Source organism: Siphateles boraxobius, unplaced genomic scaffold (assembly GCF_051911475.1).
Source record: "Siphateles boraxobius isolate OS27281-9 unplaced genomic scaffold, OSU_SipBor_1 6, whole genome shotgun sequence".
Classification (NCBI taxonomy): Eukaryota; Metazoa; Chordata; class Actinopteri; order Cypriniformes; family Leuciscidae; genus Siphateles; species Siphateles boraxobius.
Window position 1 is genome coordinate 14,692,501 of NW_027509186.1, and position 23,494 is coordinate 14,715,994.

Sequence of the window (23,494 nt, forward strand, 5' to 3'; positions counted from 1 at the left end):
ACGCTATTATTCGTGGTAATCTTCAATGCTAATTGGGATTCTGATGTTTGTCATTGCCAATTTTAAAAGGCACAAGTAAAACTAAAGCACTATTTGGAGGTCGTTTTGGATAAGAGTCTCTGCTTGAATGTAAATAGCTATTGGTTAATTATAGGAATTGCTTTATAGTTTTATTCAAGGAGGATTTTACAGCTCTGACTGACACCACAGTAATCTTGAATACATAACATTAACTCAAAATACAACCGTTTAAACTAAACTAGATGTGTGCAGTACTTCAGACTATTAAAAGCAACAGTTAAACAATGTTTTGTGTTCCACTATGTTTCATTTTTTGAGTGAACTATAACCTCAACACAGCCAGACATCTGCTGTCTGGCGAGTACAAATGAACTCATTAACTTGCTGATACCAGAGAGGTGAACTAAACTAGAGGTTATGAAAGAGCATAACCATCCATTTCCTTCACGACATTAGCTGACTTCATTCACATTACAGCTCTGAAAAGAACCTTTAAGCTGAAGTGCTAAACTCCATTAAGGCAAAAGTAAATGAATAATTAGACAATGCCCGGTTTAAAGGAGAGCATGAGGGAATTTGGGAGGATGCTTGGCAGAATTAATGCACGTTACACACTCGCCATTAAAATGCTTTTTGATTCAATCCATGGAACTAGATGAAAAGATAAGGAAGATATATTCCAACATTCCCATCACCACTAATGACAAAACAAGCATTTATTTGATGGGCATGCATGGAAAAAATCTGCATTTTCTCCGTTTCACTTCTTAATTGATAAATAAATCTCGGTAAAATACTTGATAGGAAAAAAAAAAATCTTGAAGGCTAACAAAACTCATTAAAAACTCATTAAGAGATCTGAAATTCATGATGCCAAGCTAAAACTTCAGAAATGAATGACTGGTGCATTGACGCCTGAGTTAATGTGTTCAAGGGAGGGCTCAGATTTCAGCAAAACACAGCTTGGGGCTTTAAAATATAATATATTTTAATTTTGAACACACATTTGACTGTCATTGACAACTTTCCGTAAAACTGCTATAAAAAATAAAAATAAAATAGATAATAATAAAAAACACTCATTGTCTCCTAAATGGTCCTTAAAAGTAAAGACCACTGATTTTGAGATGTAATTCCTGTTGGAGTTCAAAAACCATTTACAACACAGTGGCTAAATATTTCTACGTTGGTATCCTTTGGTGTGTTTATGAAAAAAATCTATGAAAAAAATCTAGAAAAAAATAATCTCTCATATACCAAACATGCAGCTGTGAATTCCAGTCATGAAACTTTCAAATCCATTCCAAAAACATGTGATTTTTGTTTCAGCATTTATGAGAGTAGAGAGGATTGGGAAGGATGGAAATATGACAGTAAAAGAGAATTCATGAATTATATAAAAAAAACGAACAAATTAAGCAAGCAAACAAACAAGCAAACAAACTGTTTAAAAAAAAATCTCACATTTTTTAAAACCAACTGCAAGAAAATGGAATGCAATTTATACCCAGTTACCATCAAATTTAGCCATAAGAAACAAATACATACAAATAAATAAATACATAAAAATATAAATAAAAACAAATAAAGCGAGTTTATCACACTGAGCATCTACAATGGCGCAACCACCTATAACCCTGGAAGGCAGAAATATACATCTATCCCTTTAACCCGATTTCGCTTCTGTTTGCTCTGGGAAAGTTTTCAGACCAATGATCCAGTAAGTCAATTCATTCAAACAGAGCTAATGTAAAGAAAACATGGCTGATTACATCAGAGATGGCAGAGAGAATAGAGACTCATGTTGTGTTTTCAGTGAATTATTCATTCCAATGTGTGTTTTGCAACACAAGCTCTGCCTATCGAGAGAGGCCCTGCGTGACGTGATACCCAATGGGAGCGATTCGCGCCCATTTCGTCACGTCCCGCCAGAATAGGCGTGGTCTTGGCCTATAAATACGCTCGACAGGCTGATACAAACTGATTTTCATCTCTTCAGCGAAGCACTACTGCATCGCTGGATCCGGAATGAGAAGCCGCGCCGTTGACAGAAGGCATTCACCTCGCCTCCTTCAGCCGCCGTAGCTGCTACACTTTCTGGCGTCTATATCCTTTCACTGCTAAGAGTGTGTGTTCGCTGCTGCGACTCACACTCTCACTGTATATCTCTCTCTCTACTAAGAGAGCTGCGTCTTTTTAAAGATGCAAAGATCCTGCGTCATCTGCGCTTCCTGCCTGGGTGAGGATAACGCGGCTCTCGCGGTCGCTGACGGCGAATGCCCTCATTGCGAGCTGATGCCAATGGTGACTCTGAGGACTCGCCTGGCATCCTTCTCAGTGCCTGGTTTTCCGCCCGCTGTAGTGCCGCGCCGTAAGAGCGCCGTACTCAGCGGGTCCCCGGGCCAGCTTAACCAGCTTCACTCGAGTCGCTCGCTGACGGACAACGGCCGCGCGCAGGGTAGGGATACCGTTCGGCCTATCCCTAGCACCCCTGAGACTTCAGGTAATGCTAGGACGCGGCCCTCGCACCCCTGAGACTTCAGGGCATGCGAGTTTTGAATTACTTGGACGATTGGCTGATTCTAGCTCGATCACATTCAGAGCTCATAGAACACAGAATCACATTACTCGAGCATCTCGAGAATCTGGGGACTCACAGTAAATTGGGCGAAGAGTTCGCTGTTTCCCAGCCAGAAAATATCTTTTCTGGGAACAGTGCGGGACTCACTGTCTATGACAGCACGTCTGTCGCCGGAGCGCGAACTGGACATCCAGCGCGCCGCAAAATCCTTTCGCCGCGGCTCTATAGTCCCGCTCAAAAAGTTTTCAGAAAATGCTGGGCCTCATGGCCTCGGCATCTTCGGTACTTCAGCTGGGCCTGCTTCGCATACGCCCACTGCAGTTATGGCTGAAAGCGCGAGTTCCACCCCGGGCATGGACCTCTGGTCTGTTTCGCCTCAGGGTCGACATGAAATGCGTTTCGGCTCTGGAACCTTGGAAAATAGCCGACTGGTGTCAGTCAGGCGTGAGTCTGGGGACTCCCTCTAGTGTGACGGTGGTGTCCACGGACGCCTCCACCTCGGGATGGGGAGCGCTGCTCGAGGGCAGACCGTTCTTTGGCCAGTGGTCAGAATGGGAAAAGCTCCTACACATAAACTGTCTGGAAATGCTGGCAGTCAACAACGCGCTACGGCGCGTTTGTCCCCAGATAAAAGGCCACCACGTCTTAGTCCGGTCGGACAACATGTCAGTGGTGGCATACATAAATCGCCAGGGTGGCGTCAGGTCCCGAAACCTTTACAAGCTGACGGAACGCCTCCTGGTCTGGGCTCAGCACAACCTGCTTTCACTGAAAGCAGCGCATGTGCCTGGTCGCCTGAATCTGGGACCAGACTGTCTTTCCAGAAACAATGTCCCAGCGGGGGAATGGTAGCTGCACCCGCAGACGATCCAACTTCTGTGGGAGACATTCGGCAGAGCGCAGGTGGACTTGTTCGCGTCCCAAGAAAACGCTCACTGTCCGAACTTTTTCTCCAAGAGCAGGGATGCGCTGGCCCACGTATGGCCCCACTGCCCCCTCTATGCATTTCCCCCCGTCTCGCTCCTGCCTCAAGTGCTGGAACGAATCAGGGAAAACGGATGCCCAGTGCTGCTCGTGGCTCCGCTCTGGACGAACCAGAATTGGTTCCCAGTCCTGATGCGGCTGACCAGCACTGCCCCGTGGCCGATACAGGTGAGGAGATACCTCCTCTCTCATGCAAACGGCTCGATTTGTCATCATCGCCCGGATTTATGGTCCCTACATGCATGGGCTATCAAGGGGTACCCGCTAACCTCCCAGAGGGAGTGTTAAACACAATCACACAGGCTAGAGCCCCGTCTACTAGACGGCTCTATTCCTCAAAGTGGTCGGTGTTCTCTGCCTGGTGTCAAGCTCAGGGCTTTTCACCCGCAGACTGCGGGGTTACGGAAGTGCTCTCCTTCCTTCAGGAGCTGCTGGATAAGGGCAGAACCCCATCCACGCTCAAAGTATACGTGGCGGCCATAGCGGCGTTTGCAAAACCGACGTCTGGCCAGTCACTGCGGAAAAACGACCTAGTCGTGAGATTCCTCAGGGGAGCTCGGAGGCTGAATCCTCCCAGACCCCCCTCAGTCCCTGTGTGGGACCTTTCTACGGTTTTTGAAGCCATGAAAGGTGCCCCATTCGAGCCAATCCATTTGTCAGACATGAAACATCTGTCTCTCAAAACGGTATTCCTTATGGCTCTCGCTTCAGTGAAGCGCGTAGGGGACTTGCAAGCGTTTTCAGTAAGCGCGTCATGCATGGAGTTTTGGCCTAATGACTCAAAAGTCATACTCAAACCAAGGCATGAGTACGTGCCCAAATCCCTCAACACACCGTTCAGGGCCCAGGTTATTTCCCTGTGCGCCCTCCAGGTTCATGATGAGGAAGAGGATGCGAGTCTCCTCTGCCCCCTCAGGGCACTGAGAGCTTATGTGTCCCGCTCGTCTGTCTTCAGGCAGACTGAGCAGTTCTTCGTTTTGTTTGGCGGTCACTCCAAGGGACTGGCCGCATCAAAACAGAGCCTATCCAGATGGATAGTCGATGCCATAACGCTGGCTTACACTTCTAAGGGCCTGCAGTGTCCTTTGGGTGTCAGAGCGCACTCCACGATGGGCGTGGCCTCGTCGTGGGTGTGGTCTAGCGGGATTTCCTTGCAAGATATCTGTATGGCGGCAGGCTGGGCCTCGCCGTCTACATTTATAAGGTTTTATAACCTAGAGGTTCCCGCCTTACAGGCCAAGCTGCTGTCGGTCTAGAATTCAGTACTATCTGCCCCGCTGCGCCGGCGCAGAATGCTGAGTTTTGCTTGTGCATCGCTCACTGATCGATAGAACAGCTCCATGGGTGTTGAATAACCCGTACTTATACCCAGTTCAGGCTGAACATGTTCACCCTGTCTGCGTGAAACACTGTTAACATAACTAGCTCCCGTGGGATGCTATTTCATGGGGAATGATGCTTGTAGCCTCTCTTCTCCGACTCTGTGAGTCTACGGTGATTATGCACTATATGTCAGATCCCAGTACGCACGGCGTGTTGCATTGTGTTCCCCATAGCGTAAGATATTACGCAGTACGAGAGATACTCTCGTAAGAGAACGTACTCGGTTACAAACGTAACCTCGGTTCTCTCTAGAGAGGGAACGAGTACTGCGTATCTTGCCGTGCATACAAGAGCGCTGGTTCGCTTCAGTGATGAAAACCAGTTTGTATCAGCCTGTCGAGCGTATTTATAGGCCAAGGCCACGCCTGTTCTGGCGGGACGTGACGAAATGGGTGCGAAGCTCCCCCATTGGGTATCACGTCAAGCATGGCCTCTCTCGATAGGCTGCTGCTGTTGCCGCAGGGCAGCCAATAGGCGTGCGAGCCGTCTTGCCTATGTCTGCATGCTGCCGCACAGCGTTTTACATTAATTCAAAATTAAGGATAATTGTTTGGCTTCAATATTTCGTGGAAAAGAGGTTTTCCCCATAGCGTAAGATATTATGCAGTACTCGTTCCCTCTCTAGAGAGAACCGATGTTACGTTAGTAACCGAGTACGTTTTCTTTGTGAGATTAATCGCTATAATTAATCGCAATAAAAAAGTTATCTATTGACAGCATAAACAAACACAGCCCCCCCCCCCCCCCCCCAAAAATTAAAAAAAAAAAAAATTTTGCCAATGAAATACAACCAACAGTGCCAAACTACCACCCCCGATCTTTTCTTTGGAAACAAAATCAGAGAATTCTCAGTATGTTTCCGCCTCCAGCTGTATCTGGCTTGAGCGTGGCCCTCCAGGCTCAGGAAGAGGTCCGGTCCCACATGCTGGTCCCTCATAGACGGGCCCGCTGAAAGGCACAGATCCCTCCTCTACTCCAGCCTAAAGGCTAATCTAACTATCACCTTCCTCCCAGCACAGCTCCGTTTGGCTCTAATCTCTCAGCCAATGTGCGGCTCCACTGTGAGCTAATACCATTCGACACACTCTCTTCTCTCTCTCTCTCTCTCACACACACAAACACACACACACACACACACACACACACAAACACACACACGGATGGGGTAATATGTGCTTGAAGAGGGTGGGGTGGGAGAAAAGCTACTCAAACACACTGTGAATGAGGAGGATCAAGAATATGAGAGCAGGATTAGCCCACTGAGAACATCTACTCATCTAGTCATCCAGATTAACAGAGTAATGATATGTGGGTTTATGGGGAGACAAATAATTATTTTATTTTTTTTAAATTTCAGATGAAATGATAATAATGAAGTGTTCTAATAAATTTCTGCACCTAATTTTTTGCTAAATTATGAACAAATGTTGAATTCATTTAGGGTATTTTTTGGGGATAAATGAAAAGATAAAACTCATCCAGCTAGCAATCACCAGTGGGACTAAAGAACAAAAACAATGTGAATAAATAAATAAATAAATAAAATAAAGAAATAAATATACACCCTTCATTTAAAAACATAAAAATAAAAATAGGCTGCCACAAACATTATTGGAACTCTAAATCAAAGTAAAGCACCACTGGCTGCATTTCTTTCCACGTACACCTACTTCTCTTGTTGATGTTGTTTTGCGCGCTCCGCTCGAAAGGGAACTGCACCTAGAGGGAATGTTTAGTTCCACTGGTGAAGGCATATTTTGCATAAATATATATATATATATATATATATATATATATATATATATATATATATATATATATATATATATATGTATTTTCCCCCCAAAACTGGGACATTGCTTGTTGGCATGTAGTGATGTGCAAGCGTACAGCTTAGTAAACTAAATTGCTCTGAGTCTTGAACAAAGTGACCTATTCAGGCTCACTTCAACAAGCTTTCTGACAAGGTCATCAGCAGATGACACAAGCTGATAGGAGAGCAGCTCGGGTTGATGGAAACAGACGGGTTCTCTGGGGCTTGCTGGAGCTTAGACATGATCACATTTAATCATCAGGAGCCGCTCTCCACTAACCCATCCTCAAAAGGGCCCAGATCAGACCACAGATAAATGCGAGAGATAGAATGCAAGGATGGGGACAAAAGATAGAAAGAGAGAAACAAGGAACAGAGATTTTTACATTTTCTAAAGAAAATGTTTTAGGTAATTGCCTGGGCAAAAGTCAATGCAGTTTCCAGGGTGTTGCTATGCTGTTGCTAAGGTGTTCTGAGTGGTTCTTTACACATTGCTATGTACATACCAGGGTTTTGCTAGGGTGTTTCTAAATGTGGTTGTTAGCACATTTCTATGCACATAACAGGGTATTGCTATAATGCTGTTGCTAAAGTGTTCTGTGTGATTTATAGCCTGGTGTTAAGCAGTTGCCAGGTTGTTGCTAAGATAATCTGAGTGGTTCTTAGCATGTTGTTATGTACATAGCATGATGTTGCTAGTATACTGTTACTAAAGTGTTCTGGGTGATTTATAGCATATTGCTCTTCTGCCAGGATGTTGCTAAGGTTTTCTGAGTGTTTTTTAGCACATTGCTATGTACATACCAGGGTGTTGCTAGTATGCTGTTGCTAAAGTGTCCTGGGTGTTACTAAGGTGTTCTGCAAGGTCCGTACTACTTTGCTATGTTGCTATGTTGTTGCTAAGGAGTTGCTTAGTTGTTGATAGCATGTTGCTATGCACTAGACGGGATGTTTTATGCTGTTAGGTGCTCTGAGCGTTTCTTAGCATGTTTATATGAACATGTCAGGGTGTTGCTATGCTGTTGCTAAGGTTTGCTTAACACAATATATACTTCAGGTTAGATATATTAAACCCCCTAAATATGAGCAACAGCAAAATTGATGGGTGCCTTTGCAAACTGCACTAATAAAAAACAAACTGGTCACTAACCCCTCTCCACCCTTTTTTCTCATATATATATATATATATATATATATATATATATATATATATATATATATATATATAGTTTGCGCTCAAATGCACATTTCTTTATGCAATGTCAGAATTAAGTAATGTTCTTGTAAATGTAAATGTATTCTTGTTTACTTTCTGTATGTACTGTTATGTGAAAAACCCATCTGGGGACGGACATTGCAAATTAGCCTTGGCTATAAATCTTGTAGTGTGGTGCATGTTGATTGTTCCCACTTGTCCCTATCAAATAAAAAAAATAAAAAATAAATAAAAAATATATATATATATATATTATACTATGCAAAAAAAAAGTCTTCACAGTGCACTGATGTTCACACCAGTGCCCAAATTTCCTCAAATCTCTCAACCATTATTCTCATTAACCCATCATTCCCTCCACCCACCACTTCTATATGCCACTCCACCCTTCTATGTCGATCTCCAACACTTCTGAGAGGCAATTACAGATGAATAAAAAACTGTCACCCATGTCACGAGAACAAAAGTGTGACCTCATTATCGTGCCAAAAAGTTTTAACGAATCTCATCTGAAACATCATAGCTCGCTCCTAAACGTCATATTTATGCTTATAGTGCCGTTTCAGGCAGACAATAGTCTTGAATAGATTTAATCTAATGTGAAGCAAAGATGATGAGCTCATGCTTTAAACAAAGCTCTACTGACATGAAATTATTATAGAACTGTTTTGTTTTAAGCAAGATGTCTGCCCACTGACCTTCATTATTGAGTGTATATATGCCTATCTTGATGTCTAAAATCAAATGCTTAGATTAAAGGAATAGTTCACAAACAATAAAAAATAATAATAATAATAATAATTATATATATATATATATATATATTAAATAAACATGTATATTGTTGTTACAAATCTGTATGACTTTCTCTCTTCTGTCGAAAACAAAAAAAGGAATTTTAAATATTTCTTGCCTATGCAATTACAATGAGACTGGAGAGTTCAAGCTTCAAAAAGTATGTCAAAATCATCATAAATCAATCACAGAAGCAGTTCATATTTCATTTCACTTATTCGCTACTGTATGTTCAAAGTCCTCCAAAAGTCATATAAAAACTGTGTGATAAACATAAATGTATGTCGTTATTCACTAACAATGTTCCCCTCCAGTGAGCTTTTAAACTCAATTATCCGGACCAGTTTGATTAATGAACGAACCATTCAGAACTGCTTGTGAACAGCAACAAATGATTCATTGAAAAGATCCAATTCAAAACACTTGAAATAAAGGACAGGAAATAAAGATATGAGAGTTAAACAGAAATTTGAAAATTATATAAAAACTAAAGACAGACAGACAGACACTGTATGTTCAAAAAGTCTTGTTCAAATTCATTGTTATCCGACACCTCAAGTATCTTAAAAACTAGCTTCCATTCTAGAGGAGTGTCCCTCCTCTCACAGCTCTCTCCCTGAATCGACATGCAGAGCAGCATGTCTTCAGCCTGGTCCCTAATGATCCCTGCTCAGCATCTGCCTGCTTCCTCGTCTCCGTCCGGATGGCTTCTGTGCATCAGACCGAACAGGTCGCATTTGCATTCAGCGGGCAGCGGGTTCCGCTTCAAAGCAATAATGAAGTGTGAAGTGTGACAACATTTAACAAGGAGGCAGGATCAGTTGATCTGCGTCATTTCCAACTCCCCCTGACAGGTGACGTTTGGCTTTCATTACGCCTAATGTTTAGGCAGACATGTGAGACAAGAGGTAGCTTGGGAGAGTGATTCGAGCTTCACGCAAGACAAATTCAATTCCAGGTAAGCCCTCTGCATGGGTGAGTGGTATACAGGACACGGGTGTGCAGTATATGACGATGGCTGAATGCCAAGCTGTGTTCGAGTGTGTAATGTTTATATACCTCAGTTGTGCAGAATCAAGCATGCTGAGACCCTGGACTATACATGCCTTAACTAATCTCAAATAAATAAACAGGAAACATGCTTCACTTCATATGATCAATCAATTAAATAGGCTATTTTATGCTTTTCAGAAACTGAAAAGATCCCTTTCCCCACAATGTACACTTCTGACTACAGGTGATGTTACAGATGAAGTTAAGGGGAAAAAAAGTATATTTAAATATAAAATAAAAACGACCTGACATGGAACACTTGAAAAACTTTTATGTGGCTTTATATGTAATTTTTCAACCTAATCAGCAAACATATAAACGTCAAAAACATTACATATATCTGTATATCATAACATAACATAACATAACATAACATAACATAACATAACATAACATAACATAACATAACATAACATAACATAACATAACATGAACTGATATGGACCACTTTGGGCTTAATATGTAACTTCTCAGTCTCATTAGCATACACATAAAAAAAAAACTTTATATTCTAGTATATTATATTATATTAAATTATAACATGTAAAACTGGTGTGGAAAAGCACGAGGGTAAGAAAATGCTGACAGAAATTCAATAATAATTAACTTAAAGGAATAGGCCATCCAAAACATTTCATCTATCATCATTTACTCACCCTCATGTTGTTCCAAACCAGTTTGAGTTTCTTTCTTCTATTTAACAAAGATATTTTGAAGAATGTTGGTAACCAGACAGTTGATAGTAGCCATTGACTTTCATAGTAGAAAAAAAAAATACTTGGAAGTCAATGGCTGTCAACTGTGTTACTAACATTCTTCAAAATATCTTCTTTTGTGTTAAAAAGAAACTCACATAGTTTTGGAACAACATAAGAGTAAGTAAATGATGACAGAATTTTAGTTTTTGGGTCAACTATCCCTTTAACTCAAGAATAATGAGTATTGGGTTATGGGAAAAGCCAGATTCAAACTTATGTTATCAACAGAGAAACCCCAGCTCAAAGTGTCAGAGCACATGTACTAACAGCTGGGCTCTTACCATTTATTTTTAGCTAATCAGAGACAGCAATGGATTTCTCAGCTCAGGTTGCCGGAAGAAAATTTGAAGCATTTGCTTAAGGCAGCCGGTGAGAGCTGAGGATCCAGTACTGATGTGCTGTGCCATAAAGAATTCATTAAACTTTTACATCAAGCCCCCCCCCCCCCCCCCCCCCCTCTCTCTTTCTCTCTCGCTATCTCTCTCTATATATATCCTTCTCCCTCAAGTGATGTCACACTGCAACTTCCATCTTTGCTTTCTGTAAAGTCCTTCTGTTTAATAACGGACACCCTTCTGAGTCTCCCCGTGACCCTGATCTCATCCGCTCAGCCGGCTCTTAAATTACTCTCTGTAAGCACTCCGTCCACTGTAGCGCACTCAGAATCATTATGCCATTTAGAACATGAGTGTGAGGGTAAGTGTGCATGTGTGTTATACTACCTGTAATTGAAAAAATATCATTAAGTGTGTGTCTACTAGCATGTATTTGTGTTCAAGTGTTGAATATTGATGTCAGTAAGTGTGGGGCTTGGCGTAAATGTATCTGTGCAAGCGTGTGTGTGTTTTGCTTGTGTGTAGCAGTTATGCCGCTGTACCCTCTCCTCCTTAGATTACCTCTCATTGCCAGCGGAAAGCTAATCACAGGTCTGTTGGAGTCAGCATTCTGGGAGCATTTCAAGGGGAACAATCCCTGACCTGCTCACTTCAGCTGATTCTGCCCATGTGAGAACACACACACACACACATCACAACTGAGATGAACGGACACCGGTGAAAACGTCTTCCTGCTAAAACTATGCAAACCAGAATGAAAAAATATATTTGGATAATTCATAAAATAAGACTGCATAAAGTTACATTATACAGCAACCAAGAGCAATTAAGAAAACAATAAGTCACGAGAGCCTGCGAGTTACACACATTTTGCATTAGTTTCGGCTAGTAACATATACACATACATACATACATACACACACACACACACACACACACACACACACACACACACACACACACACACACACACACACACACACATATATATATATATATATATATGTGTGTGTGTGTGTGTGTGTACATATATATATATATATATATATATATATATATATATATATATATATATATATATAAAGAAAAACATTACTGGTGTGCACCTTGAGACAAAACAATGGCACTGACATTTTTTAAGATATCTCCGTGCAAGTTGCTTTCAGTTAAAACTGCTCAAACATGCATTTCAGACCCTGTTTCCAACTGGTATCAAGATACGTGTTGGTCGACCGGATCACAAGTGGATGACGCTAAATACAGGTGTAAACAGAGTCTAAACAGTTTTGAGCTTGTCCACTTTCAACCACTACCAGAAGTAGTCAAAAACATGTTCAACCGTATAGCTTTCGTAGTGTAAACGCTCATGTGGTTGAATGGTTCGAACAGCCACAAAAGACCGCCTACTCTCCTCATACTGACCTAAAATGTAAACATCAAGGGAAGTGTGCTAGCCAGACGGGATTTAAACTTTGTCGGCTTAAGACCCAAGTTCGGTTTGAAGATTAAAAATATACCAAGCACACAATGTTCTCTCACCATTCTTCATTTCTAACACGCACACACATCGTTCAACATGGTTATCCGAGGAGAAACGAAAGCTGGAAAGATTTAAACACCAGGTGTAAACGGGACGGGTGTGTCTCCCTCGTCCATCTTAATACCAGGTGGAAACAGGGCCTGAGTCTGGGACTAGGCTTAAGTCTTGTCTGTGAAACTGGGGGGTTATCACTCAATTACAACCTTGGATTTGAAGTGTATTTAGGTATCAGAAATTGATTGGATTGTGGCTAATGGTTAACATCATTCCCAGTCTAGGAGATGTGAACAGAAAATGATAGACAGCTTCAGCAAAAGCATTAAAAACGCATTTAAAAATAAACATGATTTTTTTTTACTTCTGAAAGCCAACAGTTGCGTTCTATATCATGCCTCAAACCATTCCTCGGATCTTTAAGATCACATACTGCATATATGCAATGAATTCATTGACCTTTGTGACATCGTTATCCGTCTATTATAGGTCCCCTTGTGCGCGCATTGATGGAGCCTGGCAGGTGGTTGTACGGCAAGTCACGTAACTTGCACAGCGGGACGGACAACATAAAGATCAAGGCTAGTTATCGAGCTCATGCATTGTAAGTATTGCTTCTTTTCAGTAGTTCATAGTTTCTCATGCATCCATAAGGGTCTAATTTTCCAGCATGTCGTCCACTCATGTTTTCTCTCGCCTCGGGCACCACCATCTCCCTGTCCTCAGGTGGAGGATTAGGTTTGGTGGGTATCCAGCTCGCCCCTGGTATCCTCTGCGTGCGCCTCGTCTCTTTCAAGCCTGTCCCTCTGCAAGCTGTTCCTGGACCCTGGCACTGCCCTCTGTTTTGCCCCCCGCCATGTTCATTTATCTCCATACACTCTTCTGACAGCCCCAGGTCTTAAGCTGGCGCTGTGGGCGACCGCCTCGCCCGTCCAAATCCACTCCGGTCCTCCCATCTGTTTGGCACTGGACCGCGGGCATCTGCTGAAGGCTATTGTTGGGTACCGTCATATGCCGGGCCAAAAGGGCCCCAAGAGAGCCGCCGTCGTCCTGTGTATATGGTGTGTTCGGTGGGGTTCAATGGTGTGTGGTTGTGCGAAAGTGTATGTTTGTTTGTGGCACGAGCTCAGAGGAACGGCGGCAGGTCTTGGCCCCAGTCAGGGCCTTTGTTCTGGAGCGGTCCGGAAGCAGGCATGGTGTGAAACCCCACAGTGCCCTGGCGGGGCGGTTGGAATGCCCTCCTGCATCAGGGACTTGACACCGGGTCAAAACACAGTCCATCTCCAAGAGGCACAGAGCATGTCTCGGGAGGAGATCGCCACTAATGAAGTCCACCCACTGATGCTAGGCTTCGGGAATTGTTTACCGTGCCATTTATGGTGTCTTATTGATTGCAAGCTTCATGAAACTCGATCTGCAGATGACACAGTGAGTTTGCTGAGATGTGCAAGAATATAAAATTGCTCATGACTGTCCAAAATGAGGACTTCTATATTGTTGAGTCAGTGTCTGATAAGATACTTTGGAGCATGGCAAAAAAAAGACAAACACAATATAGTTTTTCGGTTCCATAAAATGAAATCTACTGATGCAAGTTATGCAACCTATTAAACTTAAATTGTTAAACCATGTCATGGCATTATTAGGGCAGCACAATATACATTGATATACTGGTTATAGCCAAATTATATTTTATTTAAATGATTTTATTTTTTAAAGATTTATTTAACTGTATTGGTCGATATGAATTATGCATGCTCTTGTCCTCTATTTTTACATTTAAATGACCTTGTAATGTAATGCTAAAATTGAATCTTTAAACACACTAATTTAATAATAATATAAAATGTAATCTTTAGCAAATCTAAAAATCTTTTTTTGCAAATTGCACATTATAATTCTCTAATACCTAAATACACTTGCAGGATGTAAATGTATTGACTTAATAGTTGTATTGACAGTTTGACATGAACTAACAAAGAGCAATATTTTTTTTACAGCATTTATTAATCTGTGTTAATGTTAGTTAATAAAATACAATTCTTCCTTGTTTGTTCTTGTTAGTCCACAGTGCATTAACTAACAGATAAAAAAACATGTTTATTTTAAAAATATATTAGTAAATACTGAAACTAAAGGTACACTATGTAACTTTTTAACTTTTGTTAAAAACAAACAAACTGCATACCTTGGGTTGTTCTTCAGCTCTGTGTGACTGTGCGGATGAATATGATCCTTCACTTAATGCTTTACAATGAACTCAGTTAGAGAGCTAAATATGGCAATTTATTCAATTAAATACCCTTATCTCTGAAAAGCCAAGCTAATGTTGATTCTTGTTTTATTACGAGCTCTGTTCTCTTTTTGCCAGCAGGCTTTTTTTGTTTAAAATGGGTTATTCCCTGGAAGTTGGAGATTTAGCTGCTCCGTGTCAACCTTTCCCGCTCATCATGACAACTAATCTCTGCCACTCCATACACACGTCAAAGTAGCCGGACTAACTTTTCTCTATTTACCATATGACGAGACACGCACAGACGAGTGACGCACATGCATGTACGCAATTTCCCGCTAAAAACAATCCTGACAGGTCTAAAATATACAATAGGCTTATAATAGGCTTACCATAGTGAATCAGGGTACAACAAAAACAGGAAGAAAGGTTGGGTAATTTACTCGTTATTAAAATTGTGTTCATTTTGAACAAAAAAAAAGTACATTTCACAAAAAAGTGTACCTTTCAAATAAACTAAGAGTAATAAATGCTGTAGAAGTATTGTTCGTACTTACTATTGTAGATAGGCCTAGCTACTGTTTAAAACTTAAACCTTATTGTAAAGTGCTACCCATGAAACAAATTGTATGGCTTATTGATAACAGCCAGATTTTTATTTTATTTTGATGCATCCCTAACCCACATCATACAAGTATGCAATCCATTCGGTGACCTTTGTAATATCAAATTCATTAAACTTTGATGGCATCATGAGCGAGTTGAACTGAGCAGTCCGTACATGAGATCCCGTAGCTTGCCTCACAGGGTGGTTAACGTAAAGATCAAGACAATCGAATCCAGTGAGTAGCGCACACACACAATCACACCCGGATTCACCTGGTTTCCCACTGTTGCACTTCAGCGGATCATGGTCAGAGATCCCTTTAGCCTGTTTGGTTCACTCAGCTCCCCGCTACGCCTTCTGTCACTGCACATTAACATTTCATCAGGTAATTATAGCCAGCAAACAGCCCAAAACATTGCGTGCCATTAGACTGTTAATGACAATGCAGAGAGAGAGAGAGAGAGAGAGAGAGAGAGAGAGAGAGAGAGAGAGAGAGAGAGAGGGAGAATAAGAAAGGCCGAGGAAGGAAAACGTTTGACAACAATAAGTCCAATAACAATGAAGATAGGGAAGAATATGAGATTCCTCCAGCTTATCGTCTTCTTCAGGATATGTATTCTGTATCTTGGCCTTTCATATTTTTATTTTTATTATATTCCAGTTTTTCCAATGTTTGGAAGCGTTGTATAATTGACAATGTTAGTTCCCAAATCATGAAAGATTAATGTATGAAGGATGCATAATTAAGCAGTTTAATTCCAGGCTTTCCAAAACATTACTCATTCTTTTCACTTTCATTCACTCTCTCTCTCCATCCTTTTCCTCTTTTCAGCCCCTCACCCCCTTTTTTTGCTAGCTTGAAGATAATCAGAACAGACAGGGGCCTTTCATCTGAGCAATGGAATGATCTGAGAAGGGAGTTGTCTAGTGGGCTAAAACAAATCATCTCAAGTGTATTTGAGAAGGAGGATCGTACTTTATCTGTGAGCATTAACCTGTATGAAGGTAATTTAAGGAGGGGGGGGGGATCTAAAATAAATAGGGTAAACAGAATCTAAAAATCTAACAAGACTGGATCGCAAAGGTTCGCAAACATCTTCAATAACAGCCTGAATTTACAGCAAAAGTGAAAGACATCGCCTTTCAAAGCATCGTTCTGTTTTTTTGACCACCTTGATCACTTTGACACAACAACATTTGCTCAACAAATGGAGCAAGTTTGGAGCAAGACATTTTTTTCGGTTGTGTGATGCTAGAGGAGGACAAAGTGTATCTTCATATTCTACACAAAACACCATTCACAATCAATTTGACTTCTGTTACGAGACATATTTCCGATTTGAAATGGAATAAACAAAATGTACTTGATTTTATTCATCTAGAATTAATTGGATTGTGCAAATAATACAATGGACAGACTTGAATGTAAATTCCCTAAAACAGCATTCTGACAACTCAAAAATGTTGCTTTAGAGGCAAAACAATTTATTTTGATGAAATATTAAGCAGACAAATACGATTTTTCTTTGGAATAGCATGACTAAGAATAAGACAGAGAATGTTTAACAATACCGTTTTTTATTGTATTTTATGCAGGGCAAACTGATGAAAATATCTACCACCTCACTGTCTTTAGACTCAAAATGCCTGCATGTGAAGTTCTTTGCACATCGTTGTACTGGATGCGGTTTGTTTGAGGTTCTCTTGCTTTCCCAAAATGCTAAGTTGTGGTGAAACATTTCTAACAGTTGTCTCAGCAAAGCAAAGTTGACTCAACTCAGCATTCTGTCTCCTTGAACTGCTTTTCAGATCCAAACGCAAGACATACTTGTCTCTCAACTGCTACAGTAGAATCCTAAAAGCTAAAGCAAAAATGGAGAAAAAACCCCCCCGCACAGCACAATGCCTGTAAAAAAGATTATTAGCATGAATAATTCACACAAAACAAAGGGCGCTGCATAATAAAATATAGTTCATAAGCAAAAAAATAATTTTCCTCCTCACTCAGGGTTACAGAATTTATACCTCAACGTTAATGTGGCATAATTCATGGGCACTATTATTTGTAAACAGCCAGTATGAGGCACAGCCTTGCCAAAGAACGCCTAAACACAGAATATCCTACAAAGGACAAATGACATTATATTTGTCTGCAGGGTGCAGGTCAGAACAAGTCTAATGTTAATTCAGGAGCCTGAAGCTCGGTCGCCCTCCCCATCTAGTGCAGTCACACACACCCTCTCACGGGGACTGGATCACTAAGTAGCTTTATATAACACCAGCAACCATTTAGATCCATGTTTTCATAATGTGATTAAACATATCGCCACAGACGATTTTGGTAAAGTGTTTTATGACGAGTCAGAATATAGGACTGTTCAGAAAGTGTAAAACACTCCTAAACCCTGATAGCTATGGTAGCTTAAACTATGAGTCCAAGCTAAGCATGATGCTAGCATCAGAAATGCACATTGAAAATGCATATCCTGAATGCAATGTAAGTCACTTTAAATTAAAGTGTCTGCAAATGAATACATGTACATGAATTCAAGATAAGACACTGCTAAGTTTTAAAGGATGAAGCAAGGATAAATAGGAACAAGCAATTGGTTAGAAAAAAAAATACCCAAAAAAGCAACAGTCTTCAACAGTTTAGATTGAGTCATTTTCACAAGTTCACTATCAGGGTACAAAGTAACAAAATTTGTTGAGCAATCACCCTCCTGTCGGTTTCTCACAGCAGCATTTCTGCTCTGGTTGCAGACATTATAATCATAGACTAGACTGTTACATTTTATGAAGAAAATTTGAGAGGTGCTTTCATGATGAACTGTCAAAAAATCCAAACATATGATCACTAAAAACACCCAATAGCTTCACAATTTAAGAGTAAGTTGCATGCTTAAGTTTCATACTTAGGTTATAGGTTTGTAAAACAAGCACTAACAATAATAACAATGAATCAACTGCTCAAAAGCCACGATTAGCTAAACAGGCATTGTAGAAGAAATGCCTTTGAGCCATGAAACAACCATGTGGGTGTTTTTGATCCATAAAAAAAAAAAAAATCTGAAATTTGACAGCTATGAATTTTAATACGTCACCTGGCAAAAAACATACACACTCTGAACTCCCAATTCGGAGAATTGGAATACCATGGGATGCAGACACTATGTCTGGATAAGGAATGAATACATCTTGCAATTCCTCTACCTTGGGAGGAAAAACACAGACGTAGTGTTGCCACTGTGGCATAAGCAAAATGTTTTTGTCCAACTTTAATTAGAACCCAAAGGAAGAAGACCAGAAACTGCAATACTGAGAGAATAAAAGCACAAGGAAGATCTTCTGGAAAGCAAGTATGTTAAAACGAGCAATAGATCTTTAATGACGATTCAAAATATCTTAAAGATTATGTTTTTAACTCCTCAAATCTTCAATCAGCCTAGAAGATAGATTAAATCAGATGTTTCTTCTAATACTATTAATAACAATAATCCACCCTATCAAAGTGGAGATGACTGTCACGCCAACATTAAAAGAATCAAATGCATCTTAAACATGATTATCAGTGACAGATATAAGCTCATGAACACTCATAAAAACTCTCATTTGGCCTACTTCCTGTTAGCGAGTTTAGCATAGTCAATCTTACCACATACCAATATTCCATGTAGGGACCTGCTTGATTCAAATTAGGCTTTCCTTAAGGCAACATCGCTAACATGTAATTAAGGTCAGCATTATGCACACTGAGACTGTTTCTCCACTAATTGTCACAATTGGATGTCACAGGCGTTCTCACGTACACCCACGTTCATGAAAATCTAATGCTACAGTATACAATTAATCCCATCAGCTAACATGCCATGGCATTGTAATTTTTTTTTATATTTAAGAACAAATCAGTATGCAAATAGGAGGCCTGCTACGAAAAGAACACATTCATTTGAAAATGAATTTTGCACCTCTTCTAAATAAGACAGTAATCATGTAAACCTCTCAAGTAGCCCGTCAAGATAGAGAAGTTCCTATGAGCTTAGTATCCAAAGATGACGTCCCATACGGCCCCTCTGCCTCCTGCAGGTGTGCACAACCACTGCATCATCCACAAACCAGACTCTTCTGGAAGTGGGTCAACATGAATGCTGCAGAATGTAGGTTGCATATACATTAGCACATGCGTGACAACATAAGCCGCATGTGTTCAAATTCTTGATAATAATAATAATAATAATAATAATAATAATAATAATAATAATAATAATAATAATATGCTTAAACATATTTTTCTTCTTGGTGTGAAGGGCTAAATGGAGATTTGGTCCCTGCAATTTTACTGTCCTCCAGCAATTAACTTTGAGATGGGGGTGGATTTTGAGTTCTTGTTTAAAATGAGGGAGATAAGAGACCCAAGCCCCAGTGTCAGCTTTAGCTATCCCTGATGCTGGCCGCAGGCTCGAGAAGATATCAGAAGCTCTCTAAGTTTCCCCAAGCTTTGCTAGAGAAAGCGTGTGGTGAAGATCCGCAGATAACACAACCTGCCAATCACATGGCAAGGCAGGATGAAAAAACGAAAACCACGAGGGGGACATCGTGTGAAGGTTAGAGACAAGGCTATACAGAAAGAAATTCAGAGTCAGGAAAAGCTAAAAAACAGGTTTTCTAAGCTGAACAACAGCAAATGGGTTTTTGGCTAGACTGCGAAGTTGTTTAAAAATTATAAGACTGAACTTTGAGCAGCTAGTTCAGTGTGATATTTAATGTTCTAGTACATTTAGCAAATTATTGGTGCTTTCCAAAGCACTTAAAAGTGTACTTTCTCAAACCTCCAAATAATCTCAAATTGAAGGGACCTAAGCCCTAACTATGGACCTGAATATCAACAATGGGAATGGGATATTTTAAATGAGGCAAGTAAGCAACCACAGATAACACTCTTGCAGAACACCTTAAGTGCATACCAATGGCTTGGAAACCGCACTGAAGCATAATAGCACTGTAGCAGCAAATTTTGCAGAGGAAATACTAATTAAATTTGTGCCAATCCTTAAATTCATTTAATTTATATTAGCAATACTTCATTGATGGCTCTCGGACACTTTGCCACTGTCCGCACAATTCAATAGATGTGCTGGCCATGACACATGCTTCAAACAGGAGTGCATTGATCTATCTAAATCCTTTCCCAGCTCACCCCTCCAACAAGATGATACCTTCAAACTACACAAAAAAGATCTTCAGAAAACGCTTTAGTTCTTCGATAAAACAAGCGCTCGGTTGGAACCAATCCAGGCTGACCTCTGCGAGACCAAGGAGAATTGTTCTCTTTATTCTTTTTTCTTTTTTTGACCAAAAGCCAACTTGAGATGAACATTTGCACCTACCCAACATGGTCTGCTTTTCTTCTCTGGAGCTCTCTGGAGCCAATCTCACTGCAACAGGAGGCTAGGGAGATAAAGCTAACAGGCAGCCTGCTCTAATCTGGAGTCTCTGTGTTTCAGGTTCATGCGTAGGTGACATGAAGGAACCCTGTGCTTTCAAGGACTTGATAGATAAACTTGACTGTGAGATAAAGATCAAGAGCAGTGATACCCAAGATATGATAAAAGAAGAAACAGGGACACCATCCCCACCAAACCTACCCATCTCCCCTCGCCCTCTGCCCTGAGGGCACTAGAAGGCTGTTACGAGAGAAGGCGGCAGTAAGGGTGCATGTGAAGGCAAACTCCAAAGAAAGTGAGGGAGGAAAAATAAGCATTTTCTTCTTTCTGACTGAAGTCGTCCCATAGAGCTCCCCAGTGCAGACTAACACACATGCTGCTTCCTTTTTTTCTGGCACACTTAAACATGCACAGCATATCTTTGAATTATTTACAACCAGGTATCCTTTCCTACAGCTCGGAGCTGCTGTCAGGGCTTTTATGATGCACTTTTTCAGGAAAGGGGGGGGGGTAGAGAAGAGAAAAGAAACATGTCAGTCTTCTTCTTTGTTAGCATTGAACTCACTACACGTCTCCCACCATGTACGGCGTGACTTTAATCATGCCGTAGCGCCGCATGTTGTTTGATGAAATCATCTCCCTTCAACCTTTGACATGTGACTCCTGCACTGTTTGGATAAATCAGTGTTTCAGCTACTGAGGGCTGGTTTTACGCCGCAATCAAATGCAAATGCCTGGTGCTAAGGTAATGAGACTGTCCGAATCCAAATATCTAAACGTATAATGTTCGTTCTCTGCTCACGTATCAAACCCAGGCTGCATCTTTCCTACAAAATCCTGCAGAGAGAGGCATATTAAAAGCCATATATCTGGATATCGCTGGGATATTAGAAAGCGGGTTGGCAGGAGATTATCTGGTTTATCAGTTAGCCTTCTCGATATCTGAAGAACATCACAAAGACGGATTTTATTATAGAAGGGGCCTCAGTAGCCCGCAAACTATTACAGAAGATCATGCTGGCCAATTTGCTTTCACACTTCAATGAGTGCACAAGGTCTGGCCGCAAGCCGTACGTTTTCATCAGCGGATCCGCTAACCGCCAAGTTCTACTGATTCCAAGTCGCTTGACGTGAACCATCAATTTCAAGGCGCCGTCAATGAGGCAAGACTAGACAAAGACATCACTTGTGATCCGTCCATATTTCATGAGATTCATTACCCAGGACGCTGCGCAAATGCGCTAATTGCTTGTTGCCTCGTTACAAATTCGCTTTGATAACGGAAAGATTTTGTCTCTATTAATGAAGTGTTGTTCAGTGCATTATTCAGACTATGTATCCCTGCGATGAAACTTGGGCCCCTCTCAAAACACCCAGCTTAGTAATTGCCGTGCAAATGGGCACATCAGAGCTTTCTGCTTTGCACAATGCCAGTCAGCAGCTAGTCGTGCACAATCGAGACTCGGGCTGCCCATCAAAATGTGGCGAGGCCGTTTCAGCCCAGGCACTCCTGAGTGGAGTTACACCTCTCCAGAGCTGGGCTTTATATGAACTGACAGGCTCCTCCAGCTTTTCACAGCACCTCGGAGACCCTGATTTTCTGTGTAAGTGTACGCAGCCAGCAGGTTCAGTGATTTTGCACAAACCGTGCAGAGGAAAGCGCCCGCTCCTCATTTCCCGCTCATCAGCAGGTAGGCCTATTTACTACAAGCCAACTTTAGCAAGAGCTTGACTTCTTAAGATTGCTTCTGCTGCAAAATGAAATACAGTACATGACAAATGTGTGCATTACCAGGCCATAATTACACCTAGTACTGTATTAAAGGGGACCTATGCTGCAAAACTCACTTTTATAAGGCATTTGAACACGTGTGTCCATAGTGTCTGTAAATTATAATCCCCATAAATCAAAGTCTCTCCAAACAAGCGGTTCCAGATTTCCCCCTATAGTCTTACGTAAGAACCCTCGTCCATGACGATCTACCCTATTCACATATTATCCCGCCCTCAGTGAGCCGCAGCAGTCCGCCATTTCTGTTTACTCGCTGTAGCTGCTGGAGATACAATGTTTGTGCCAAAAAAAACATTACAAATGTTCTGCTATTGGACGTACAAACCAACATAAGATTCTTGATATACTTTTGGCATCTGAGCCACTGATGACACAGTGGTTGAACTTTATTTCTGAAGGAAATGTGCCGAAGAAAGTCAGTAAAGTGTAAAACGCCAGACTGTCTCTGAAACGAGGGTCAGTTCAACGCTGGATTTGCACAAAAGATTAACATGATGGTACATGCTAGTCAAAGAGTTGAATCAACTTAACTCCACAACAACTACAATAATATATCCACTAACCATTCAGAAACGTACAGTTTCATTCAAAAAGTTGTAACTTCTTCCTGAGTATCTCCATCAGTGTGCAACTCCAGGTCGAACAATGTAAGGCTGAACACTGCAACTAACAATTTATGTCATTTTGGCTGCGTGAGATTCTCCAGTTTTGTCGTTGCTGGAGTATCTGAAGCACGAGCTGTAAAGGCTCCGCCCTCTTCTGGTAAGAGGGGGGGGGGGGGGGGGGCAGCTAATTTAAATATCACACACAAAAAAGTGTGTATTTTTACTCACAACCAAATAGTGGCAATTTTGTCAACTATAATAAATGATCTGTGGGGTATTTTGAGCTGAAACTTCACTAACACATTCTGGGGACACCAGAGACTTATATTACATATTGTGT

The 23,494-nt window shown here is 41.1% G+C and overlaps 1 protein-coding gene and 1 long non-coding RNA gene across 9 annotated transcripts in view; one reads left to right on the forward strand and one right to left on the reverse strand.

Annotated features, from left to right (window-relative positions):
* robo2 (roundabout, axon guidance receptor, homolog 2 (Drosophila)) overlaps positions 1 to 23,494 on the reverse strand; it is a 516,011-nt gene that overhangs the window by 344,925 nt on the left and 147,592 nt on the right. The window lies entirely within an intron of this gene.
* Positions 11,113 to 15,459, forward strand: LOC143715582 (uncharacterized). The gene is made up of 4 exons (XR_013195820.1): positions 11,113 to 11,300; positions 11,496 to 11,608; positions 12,963 to 13,077; positions 13,200 to 15,459. It is a non-coding gene; the product is annotated as an uncharacterized LOC143715582 (long non-coding RNA).